We start from the raw sequence: 10866 nt of genomic DNA, 5'->3' as shown, positions 1-10866 counted from the left end.
TATCCTTCCTCTCCTTCCAGTCCTACCCTTCCTCCCTTTCTCCATCCCCTCTCCCTTATGCCTCAGATTAGTGGAGACCACCTTCCCATGCACTGAGCTCACCCAGTTGCATCAGGACTGAGCCTGTTCTCTTCCTCTGGGTCCTGGAAAGATAGTCCCACAAGGAGAAAGTGTTCAAAACTCTGGCATCACAATCCATATCAGTAACAGCCCCTGTACTTCTTCCTAGAGGAGCTACATGAATCCTGATCTGTCCGTCACCTACATATGTGTAGTTGGCATATATCCAGTTCATTCATTGTCCTTTGTTGTTTCCTCAGTCTCAGCAAGACTCTCTGTGCTGTGGTTAGCTGGCACTTTTGGTCTTTTTGTGGAGTTCCTGTCACCTCAAGTCCATTTCTCCTTCTTCCCACTGATCCACAAGACTCCCTATTATCACCAAATGTTTGGCTGTGAGTCTCAACATTTTTTCTTTTTTTTTAAATTTTTCAACATTTTTTTCAACCTGTGTTTAGCAGAGCCTCTCAGAGGATAACACAGTTAGGGTTCTGTCTACAAGCACAGCAGAGTATCATTAATAATGTCAGTTGTTGGCTCTGTCCTGGGACTCTTGGTTTGTGCCAGGTAGTTCAACTGGTAAATGAAATCTAACTGACATATATAAAGTTGGTACATAACCACCAAATATTGGGCTGCAGTGCATGATCAGTCTCGTCTTAGGATGATGCTCACTGTTTCCTCTAATTGCATAGCAGTATCATGGCTACTCAAGTTCTGTGTTTTCTATTATCTTGCCCTGAACTATTTATTTCACAATTTGTAACTCTTGGGGTATAGTGCTGAGTGTAAATGTTCTTTTCTTTTTTAGAATAAAAACATTCAAACTAAAATCAAACTTTATAATATCTGGGTGAATGACCTTGATGCCAGTGAAGTGGTGATTAAAAATTTAAGGAAGTTTGTGCGAGTGTGAACTCATGCTTTCACATGAAGGTAAACCAATTTTCTTCTTTACAAGGGGGTGAGGGAATATTGATGCTATCCAGGGAAGTCAAAGATTTAAACTTAGAAGGGTGATGGTTTGACAAACATAAAGAATACTAAAGAAGATGTTTTTGTGTCTTAGCCTTGGCAGTTAATAACATACCTAGTTCTTTAATAAGGCCTGATTCATTGCTCAGCCCTGAACAAATTATGTTATCAACACTATGTTACAATAGCTCCAAAGAATAAGATGTCCTCTTCTGGCTTACATGGTTACCTAAGCTCACCTGTGTACAAAACAAGACATGAAAATTCACACCGAGTCGGGCATGGTGGCACATGCCTTTATCCCATTACTCGGGAGGCAAAGTCGGGTGGATCTCTGAGAGTTCGAGGCCATCCTGGTCTACAAAGTGAGTCCAGGACAGCCAAGGCTACACAGAGAAAACCTGTCTCAAAAAACAAAACAAAACAAAATAAAAAAGCAAACACACACACACAAACAAAAACAAACAAACATGTATACACAAATTGACATATATAACTGAAAACATGTAGTCTTTAAAACATTGTAAGATAATATTTTGAAGAGTATGCATAAGAAAGCTGGTTTTCAGGAAGATCAAAGATGATGATCCCGAGCACTTCAAGATGGAGCCTACAGACCCACAAGTCCTGAAGAGTCTTAGGTGAAAGGGGTCCACAAAGTGCAGAGCACAGGTGGGCCTGTCCTCTGGTTTTCACACTGGCCCACGGAGAGCAGGTGGCCAGTCCCCAGAGTCTGGGCGTGTACCAACTCTGATGATCTTTAGCTGTGCTCTATAGTAAGGACTTGGTATCTGGAACTGAACTGCGTGGAAAAGCGACGGAATTCAGAGCTGTTCCCCTAGAGAAATCTCAGGGAAACAGGTGTATCTGACCTCACACCCACCCATGAGTCCACAGAAAGCTCCAGGTGCTGGCAACCATACCTGCACAAAATACAAAGCCCAAAGCAGCTGAATGTTATTGCCTCACCTGCACCCTCTCCCTAGATCTCTGACAGATGTGTGAGTCACACAGTAATAGCATCAGAGTCAGTGGGCCCAGTGGGATGTGAGAGTGTGGATCTGATCTCATATCTCCCCACCAGTCCACAGTCTATGAATTGTAGTATAGTTATCATGAACTAATGGATAATTCTGCTTATGACTATATACCATATCTGTCTTTCTGAGTCTAGCTTACCTCATACTGAATGACATTTTCTAGTTCCACCCATTTGAATCTCAGAGTTGGCAGACTTAGGCAATCTCAGGATCACCCTGCCTTCAATTCCACAGGTGACAGCCATGGGGAACTATCAGCAGTAGTTAGGCATATCCTTGATCTTTGCATGCCAGTTCCCAGTCCGCAGCTCTATCTGCAATTGCTGAGAAACCAGTCATTGGGGACTATCAGCAGAGATGAGGAAGGCCCTGTGTCCTCTCTGTATGGTTATGATGGCCCCACCTCTGTTGCAGCTCCAGAGGCTGCATTCATAGGAAACTGCCAGCAACTGTGAGATCTACCTCTCAACTTCCATGCACTCTCTTCAGGGTCCCAGGTCTGCCTGCAAACCCAGAGGTGACAGCTATCAGGGATTTCCTTGGCAGTACCCAACAGGGATTAACTACCAGCAGCACATCATGCCAATTCCCAGGGCCCAACTGTACGTACAATTGCAGAGGCTTCAGCCACCAAGGACTACCAGGGATCTTCAAGTGTGCCATCACCAGGAAAAACTAAATGGCTAACGAATAGAATAGGGACATACTCCACAAAACCCATGGAAATACAGATTCATTAGAACCCAGATATCCTACTAAAACAAGGCGGGTTCATGTAAGACAAACAAACAATCTTAAAACTTCCAATATCTAAAAGAAATAGAAGAAGATATCAGAAGATGGAAAGATTGTCCTTGTCCATGGATGAGAGGAATCAACATAGTAAAACTGGCCACGTTACCAAAAGAAATCAATAGATTCAGTGCAATTCCCATCAAAACAGCTATAGAATATTTTACAGACCTTGAAAGATCAATTCTCAAATTCATATGGAAAAACAGAAAACCAAGAGTAGCTAAAACAATCCTTTGCAATAAAACATCTTGTGAAGGAATCTCTACCCCAGATCTCAAGCTGTGCTATACAACAACAGTAATAAAAACACCATGGTACTAGAAAATAAATATGCTGGTTCATCAATGGAATCATATCAAAGACCCTGAAATAAATCCCCACACCTATGGACACTTGAGTTTTTACAGAGAAACAAAATCCATGCCATGGAAAATACATAGGGTCTTCAACAAATGGTGCTGCTCTAACTGCATGTCTACACATTGAGAAATGCAAAAAGGTCCATATTTATCACCCTGCAGAAAACTAAAGGCCCAGTATATTAAAAACGTCAATATTAAAAACAGACACACTAAATCTGTTAGAAGAAAAAGTGTGAAAGTGCCTTATTCTATTGTCACAGGGGAAAACTTCCTGGAGATGACACAAACAGGTCAGGCACTAAGGTCACAATTAATAAATGGGACATCATGAATTTGAAAATCTTCTGTAAGGCAAAGGGCATTGTCAACAAGACAAAACAAGAGCCTACATCCTAAGAAAAGTTTGCCACCAATCCTATACCTGACAAATAATAACCAAGATTTGCAAAGAACTCAACAAATTCAACACCACCAATAAAAGCAACATAATTAAAAATGAGGGTCAGATCTTAAAAGAGAATTTTCAACAGAGGAATATTGAATGGCTGAAAAACACTTACAGAAATGCTCAACCTCCTTAGTCATCAGAGAAATGCAAATCAAAATGGCTCTGAGATTCCAAGTTACATTCATCAGAATGGCTAAGTTCAAAAATTTAAGTGACAGTACATGGTGGTGAGGATGTGTAGAAAGAGGAGGAATACTCTTCCACTGTGTGTGGGAGTGCAAACTTGTGCACCCGCTTTAGAAATCAATCTGGCACTTTCTCAAAAGTTAGGAGTAATGCTACCTCAAGACTCATCTAAGACACTTCGTGGCAAATATCCAAAAGATGGTCCACAAGAAGGAAATTTGGTCAAGTATGTTGATGGCAGCCTTAAGCATAATAGCCAGAATCTTGAAACTCCCTAGATGTCTTTCATTCAAAGAATGGAAAAAGAAACTGTGGTCCATTTATAAAATGGAATAGTACTCAGTTATTAAAAAGAAAGGAAAAATTGAAATTAGCAAGCAAGTAGGTGGAACTACAAATTATCATCTTGAGTGAGATAACTCAGACTCAAAATATATGCATAGCATATATTAACTCATAAATGAATATTAGACTGACATGGATATCCTCTGAGAGTGCCCATTCACAGGGGATCGAATCAGGTGGTGGGACTTTCTACTGAACTCCTGGTGAGAGTGTTGTGGAAGAATGGAGAGATAGAAGCATCCAGAGAGTCTAGGAACCACACAAGAAGACTGCAATGCTTGCAGGTCTAGACACTCAGGGAGTGGGCTGCTGCTCAAACTGCTGGACCAAGCAAGGTCGATGCATGTAGGAAATCTAGACACTCTTATCAGATATAGCTAATGGACAGCTCATTCTCCATGGTTGTGGTGAGAGTGGGGACTGCCTCTGACATGAACTCTGGTGCCCCTAATTTGAGCACTTCCTCTTGTTGGGGAAGCATGGTGGCACTTAGCAGAAGGGGAAGCAGGTTATCTTGATGAGACCTGATAGGCTATGATCTTAGGGTGTGTGAAAGAGTTATCTTTCTGTCACAGGTCTAGGGGAAGGGAAGAGGGTAAAAGAGAGAGGGGGAGCAGGAAGGTACAAAGGAAGACACAACGTTAGGGATATAATCTAAGTAAATTACTAAAAAATAAAAATGACCAAATAGGTTAGTGAGAGTAGGGGAGTTACTAGTGTGAGTTGAAACTGAGGACTCCAGTGTGTTAAGCAGGATACAGTTACTTTATTTGGCAAATGTAGGAGTAAGTTCTGCTCCATTAAACCTCTCATGAAACATTTTTTATTTTAATAAGTTAGCACTGAACATAGACACTTGTCTGCCGTGTTTATTTAAGCATTATTCAGAATAAAAAGTACATGTAATAAAATTTAATGGCTCATAACAGATGATAAAATGAATAAAAAATAACATCCAACATTTTGTGATTTTACCTTCATATCATATTCATAGCATATTCATTTTTTATTTGTAATACATTTATAGAATCTTAAAAGTTTCATTAAATATATTATCTCCTGGGGAGATCAAATATGGCAGTACCAATTATTCACTGTATTTGAGAGGCAGGATTGAGCCTAGAGATAGGATGGCAGCTAGAGACAACAAGACCTGGAGATCCCTAGGTGAGAGATATGGACATGGAGCAAAGCACATGTGGGTCTGGCCTCAGGCTAACCAACTGGTCCCAGGAGGATGGGTGCTCAGTCTTTAGAGTCTGGCTGCATATGAGATTTTCAGCTATAGCTGTGCTCTATAACTTGGGCTGTGTATCTGGGACTGAACTGTGGGTGATGAAACACCAGCTTTTAGATCTGATGGCTTAAGGGAGAACCCAGTTGAATGTGTGAATCAGACCCCAGACAACACACATGCAGTCCTGTGTCTTTAAAGCCCAACACAGACACGTGGGTAGTACCTACATTCTCTCTGACTAAACTGTGGGTTACACTGTAACCTTAGTATCAGCTTGCCCAGAAGGGATCACTGTGTATATGGGACAGATCTGATTTCAGATCACCCTGTCAGTTCAAAGAGGAAACCAGAGCCCACATAGAGGCCCAGATGGCTACGGACAAATTCTCTGCTAGGGCGTGACTCCCACTCTCTCTGTTGAACAAAATCTATGTCCCATGGCTGGAGAAAGAATGGGCAGGAAAAAGTTCACCCAGTGGACAGCTTCCACACTCTCTGGCAGATTGAACCTAGGTGCCAAGGCCAGGGCTGGAGCAAGAAGAGGCAGGCCCAAGAAAGAATGGGCAAAATAGTAAGACAGCTAAGAGCTCTGCACTCCTTGGCATACTAATCTGAGATCCTAGGGCCTCTGTGGCCAAGTACAAGATCTCCAAACCCAGCCAAAAGCAGATATTTCCTTCATTATCTCAGACTGAAGCTTGGGCAGCAGAGCACCATCACCAGCCTCTATTGGCCCAGGCGGGAGCCAATGTGTGAGGCAAAGTCCCTTGGAGCTGAAACCAAGTCACTGAGGGATACTGTGATCTTCACAGTTGAAGGGTCTAGCTCTATAAACACTCACCAATGAACTACTCCCAATGACCAGTGAAGGACACCAAAACTACATCCTAACATCAGAAACAGCAAGACAGCTAAAGACCAGCATAAAAACACAAACAACAAAACCAAAAACAATATGAAATCTCCAGAACACAATTATCCCAAATAATTAAACCCTGGGGTTCAAACACAACTGAAGCACAAGAAATGATGTCAAATCCTAAGTAATGAAGATGATAATGGAGAAAACAAACAAAATCCCTAAGGAAATAGAGGAAGATGCGGACAAACAGATTGAGGACCTTAGAGAGGCCATGACAGAAACCTATAGATTGGAATGAAGAAATCACTAGAAGAAATTCAGGAAAATGTGAACAATCAGATGATGAAAATCAATAAAACACTTCAAGACCTGAAAATGAAAATCGAAACAATGATAAAAGCACAGGCAGAAGAAAGTGGGAATAAAAGAAATTATAGAAGAAAACAGGAAATGCAGAGGTAAGCTTCCCTAACAAAATTCAAGAGATGGAATAAAGAATCTTAGGTGCAGAAGTTACAATAGAAGAATTTGATGCAACCATCCAAGAAAATATTATGTCCCAAAATTCCTGACACAAACCATCTCAAAAATCAAGAACACCATGAAATGATGAAATCTAAGGATATAGGAATTGCGGAAAAAAGAAGAATCCCTGCTTCAAGGCCAGAAAATAACTTTAGCAAATTCATAGAAGAAAATATTCTCATCTTAAAGAAAGAAATGCATATAAATATAAAAGAGTCCTACAGAGCACCAAATAGAATAGACCAAAAATATACTAATCCCATCACTTAATAATAAAAATACTAATGTATAGAACAATAAAAAATTTTATTGGCAGCAAAGGAAAAATCCAAATGGCAAACCTATCACAATTACACCAGACTTCTCAGCCACGAACATAAAAGCCAGAAGAGCCTGGGCAGAGGTCCAACAAACCCTAAAAGACCAGAGATGCCAGGCCAGAGTACTATACCCAGTGAAACTTTCAATAACTATTGGAGGAGAACACAAGATATTCCATGGCAAAAACAAATTCAAGTAGTACCGAATCACAAATCTGGCTCTACAGAAGTTACTAGAAGGAACACTCCAACACAAAATGAGAAACTACAACCATATAAAACAGGAAATAGATAACTTCACTGTAGAAAAACAACCACACAAACACTCTACCACAACCAACATCCAAATCACGGGACTTAACAGTCAATGGTCAGTAACATCTCTCAACATCAATAGTGTCAATTACCCAATAAAAATACATAGACTAACAGAATGGAATCATAAACAAGACGCACTATGTTTTTGCATTCAAGAAACACATCTCAGCCACACTGAAAAACATTACCTCAGGGTCAAAGCCTGGAAAAAGGTATTCTTGGCCAACAGACACAAGAATCAAGCTGGTGTTGCCATTTTAATATATAATAAAATAGACTTTCAATTGAAATTAAAGATAAGAGATAAGGAAGGAAGTTTCATACTCATTAAGGAAAAATTCAACCATGATGACATCACAATTCTGAGCATCTATACACACAGTGCAAGGGCATCCACATTTGTTTTTTTTCTTTCTTCTTCTTTTTTTCCCACCATTGTAAGAAATATTAACAAAGCTTAAGTCACCTGTTGATCTGAACACATTAGTAGTGGGAGACTTCAACACCCCACTTTCCTCAAAAGACAGATCAATGAAACAGAAACTAAACTGAGAAATAATAACGCTAACCAATGTCTTGAATCAAATCGACCTAACAGATATCTACAGAATTTTTACCCAAAAATTCTAATTAGTTTGCACCTCTCAGCACCTCACAGAACCTTCTCCAAAACTGACCATATATTAGGTCACAAAGTGAGCCTCAACAGATACGAGAAGATGGAAGTAATACCCTGTATCCTATCCAGTCACTGTGGTCTAAAGCTGGACTTCAATAACAACAGAAATAGCAAAAAGTCTACACACACAGAAACTGAAAAACTCTCTACACAACAACTGGATCAGTGAAAAAATAAAGAAATTAAGGACTTTAAAAAGTTCAATAAAAATGAAGGTACACCATATCCAAATTTGTGGGATACATTGAAAGCAATGCTAAGAGGAAAATTCATAACACTAAGAGACTTCATAAAGAGATTGGAAACATTTCATATAGGCAACTCAAGATATATCTAGAAGCCCTAGACAAAAAGAAGCAGAAACACCCAAGAGGAGTAGATGGCTGGAAATAAACAAACTCATGGCTGAAATCAATAAATTATAAACAGACCAAACAACTTAAGAATCAACATAACCTGGAGCTGGTTCTTTGAGTACATCAACAGGATTAATGACCTGTTTGGCAAAGTAATTAGAAGCAGAGACACAATATCCAAATCAACAAAATCAGAAATCAAAGCGGAAATAAAATAACAGATACTGAAGAAATACAAAGAGCCATTAGGTCCTACTTCAAAAGCTTATAGTCCAGAAAATTTGAAACACTGAGGGAAATGGGCATTTTCTTGATGGAAACCATCAATGTTTGAGTCAGTATAAGATAAACAAATTAAACAGTCCTATTTCTCCTACAGAAATAGAAACAGTTATCATAAATCTCACAAAACAAACCAACAAACAAACATGCTCAGGGTCAGATGGTTTCAGTGCAGAATTCTACCAGACCTTCAAAGAAGACTTCTTACTAATACTTTTCAAATTACTCTACAAAATAGAATTGTATGGAACATTACCAAACTTGTTCTATGATTTCACAGTCTTATTAAGACCTTAATCTCAGAAAAACCAAACAGATAAAAAACATTTCAGACCAAATTTTTTTAAGAACAGTGACATAAAAATACTCAATAAAATATTCACAAACCAAATCCAAGAACAAACACATCAAAAATATCACTCACCCTGACCTTGTAGGCTTCATCCCAGGCATGCAGGGATGGTTCAATATATGGAAATCCATCAATGTTATCCACCACATAAACAAAATGAAAAAAAAGCACATAATCATCTTCTTAGATGCCAAGAAAGCATTTCTCAAAATCCAACACCCATTAAAATGTAAAGAGTTGGAATATCATGGATACAAGGCACATACATAAACATCATAAAAGATGCATACAACAAGTCAATAGCCAGTGTAAAATAAAATGGAGAGAAACTCAAGGAATTTCCACTAAAATCAGAGTCTAGACAAAGCTGCCCACTCTCTCAGCATCTCTTCAAAATAGTACTAGATGTTTTTGTAGAGCAATAAGACAACAAAAGGAGATCAAGGGTATCTACATTGGACAGCGGGAAGCCAAATTATCATTGTTTGCAGATCATACTGTACATAAGTGAACTCCAAAATTCCATCAGAGAACTCCTCCAGCTAATAAACACATTCAGCAAAGTGGCTGGATAGAAAATTAACTCAAGGATCGGGAGAATAAACATAGTAAACATGATCATCCTACCAAAAACAATTTACAGATTCAGTGCAATCCTTATCAAAATACCTACACAAAATTTAAAGACATTTAAAGAACAATTCTCAAATTCATACATAACCCACCTCCCAAATAGCTAAAAGAATTCTGTACAATAAAAGATCCTCCGGAGGAATCTGTATACCTTATCTCAAGTTGTACTATATAGCAACAGTAATTAAAACAGTATGGTCTTGGGATAACTATAGGCTAGTTGATCAATGGAATCGAATCAAAGACCCCGAAATGAATCTACACACATATTGTTACTTGCTTTTTGACAAGGAAGTGAAATCTATTCAATGAAAAAAGGATAGTATCTTCAACAAATGGTGCTGGTCTAACTGGATGTCTACACGAAGAAAAATGCAATGAGACCCATATTTATAACCATGCACAAAACTCAAGTCCAGATGGAATAAAGACCTCAACATTAAACCAGATACACTAAATTTCTTTGAAGAAAATTGGGGAGATCCAAGATGGCGACGAGAAGTGTGGACCGCGTTTGAAAGCTCCAGTGAACAATTCAGGGAATTGCTCAGATTTCTGAGCCAGGAACACCAAGGTCCCCACCCCACGGCAGCAGAAGTGCTCCATGGTTGGGAGGGACCAGGGTACAGATACAGAGGTCCTGCTTGTCCCTGCTCTCTGATCAGAGCAGCAGTGGCAGAGACAGCAGTGTCACCAGCGGCACCAGCAGCTCCAGGGGCACCAGCAGTGGTGGCTGAGGTTTGCAGCTCAGAGCCTTCCGGTGGAGGCAATTGGTGTGGTGGATGGTGGGAGTTGCTGCGGGAGAGGGGACTCTGGACAGGATTTGGGTCACGTGGTGCCTTGAGACCCAAACTGGACTCAGCAGACAGTTCAGCCCCAGAGTCCTGGATTTGCTCAGTGAGCTGTACTGTGGAGAAGCTGGCTCAGCTCAGCAAGCAATTCTGCCTGAGTCACAGCTCCCCTGCTGTAACACAGGCTGAGTGGAGTGCTCACTTCCACCCTAGGCTCCAGCTCAGCGCAGCCGCAGTTTCCCTGCTGTGACACAAGCTGGGCAGAGCGCTCACTTATACCCTGGTGCTTGCTCAGCCCAGTCA

This window comes from Acomys minous, assembly GCF_964271855.1.
Source record: "Acomys minous genome assembly, chromosome: 20".
Classification (NCBI taxonomy): Eukaryota; Metazoa; Chordata; class Mammalia; order Rodentia; family Muridae; genus Acomys; species Acomys minous.
The sequence above is the reverse complement of the archived record's forward strand: the minus strand, read 5'-3'. Positions refer to the sequence as shown.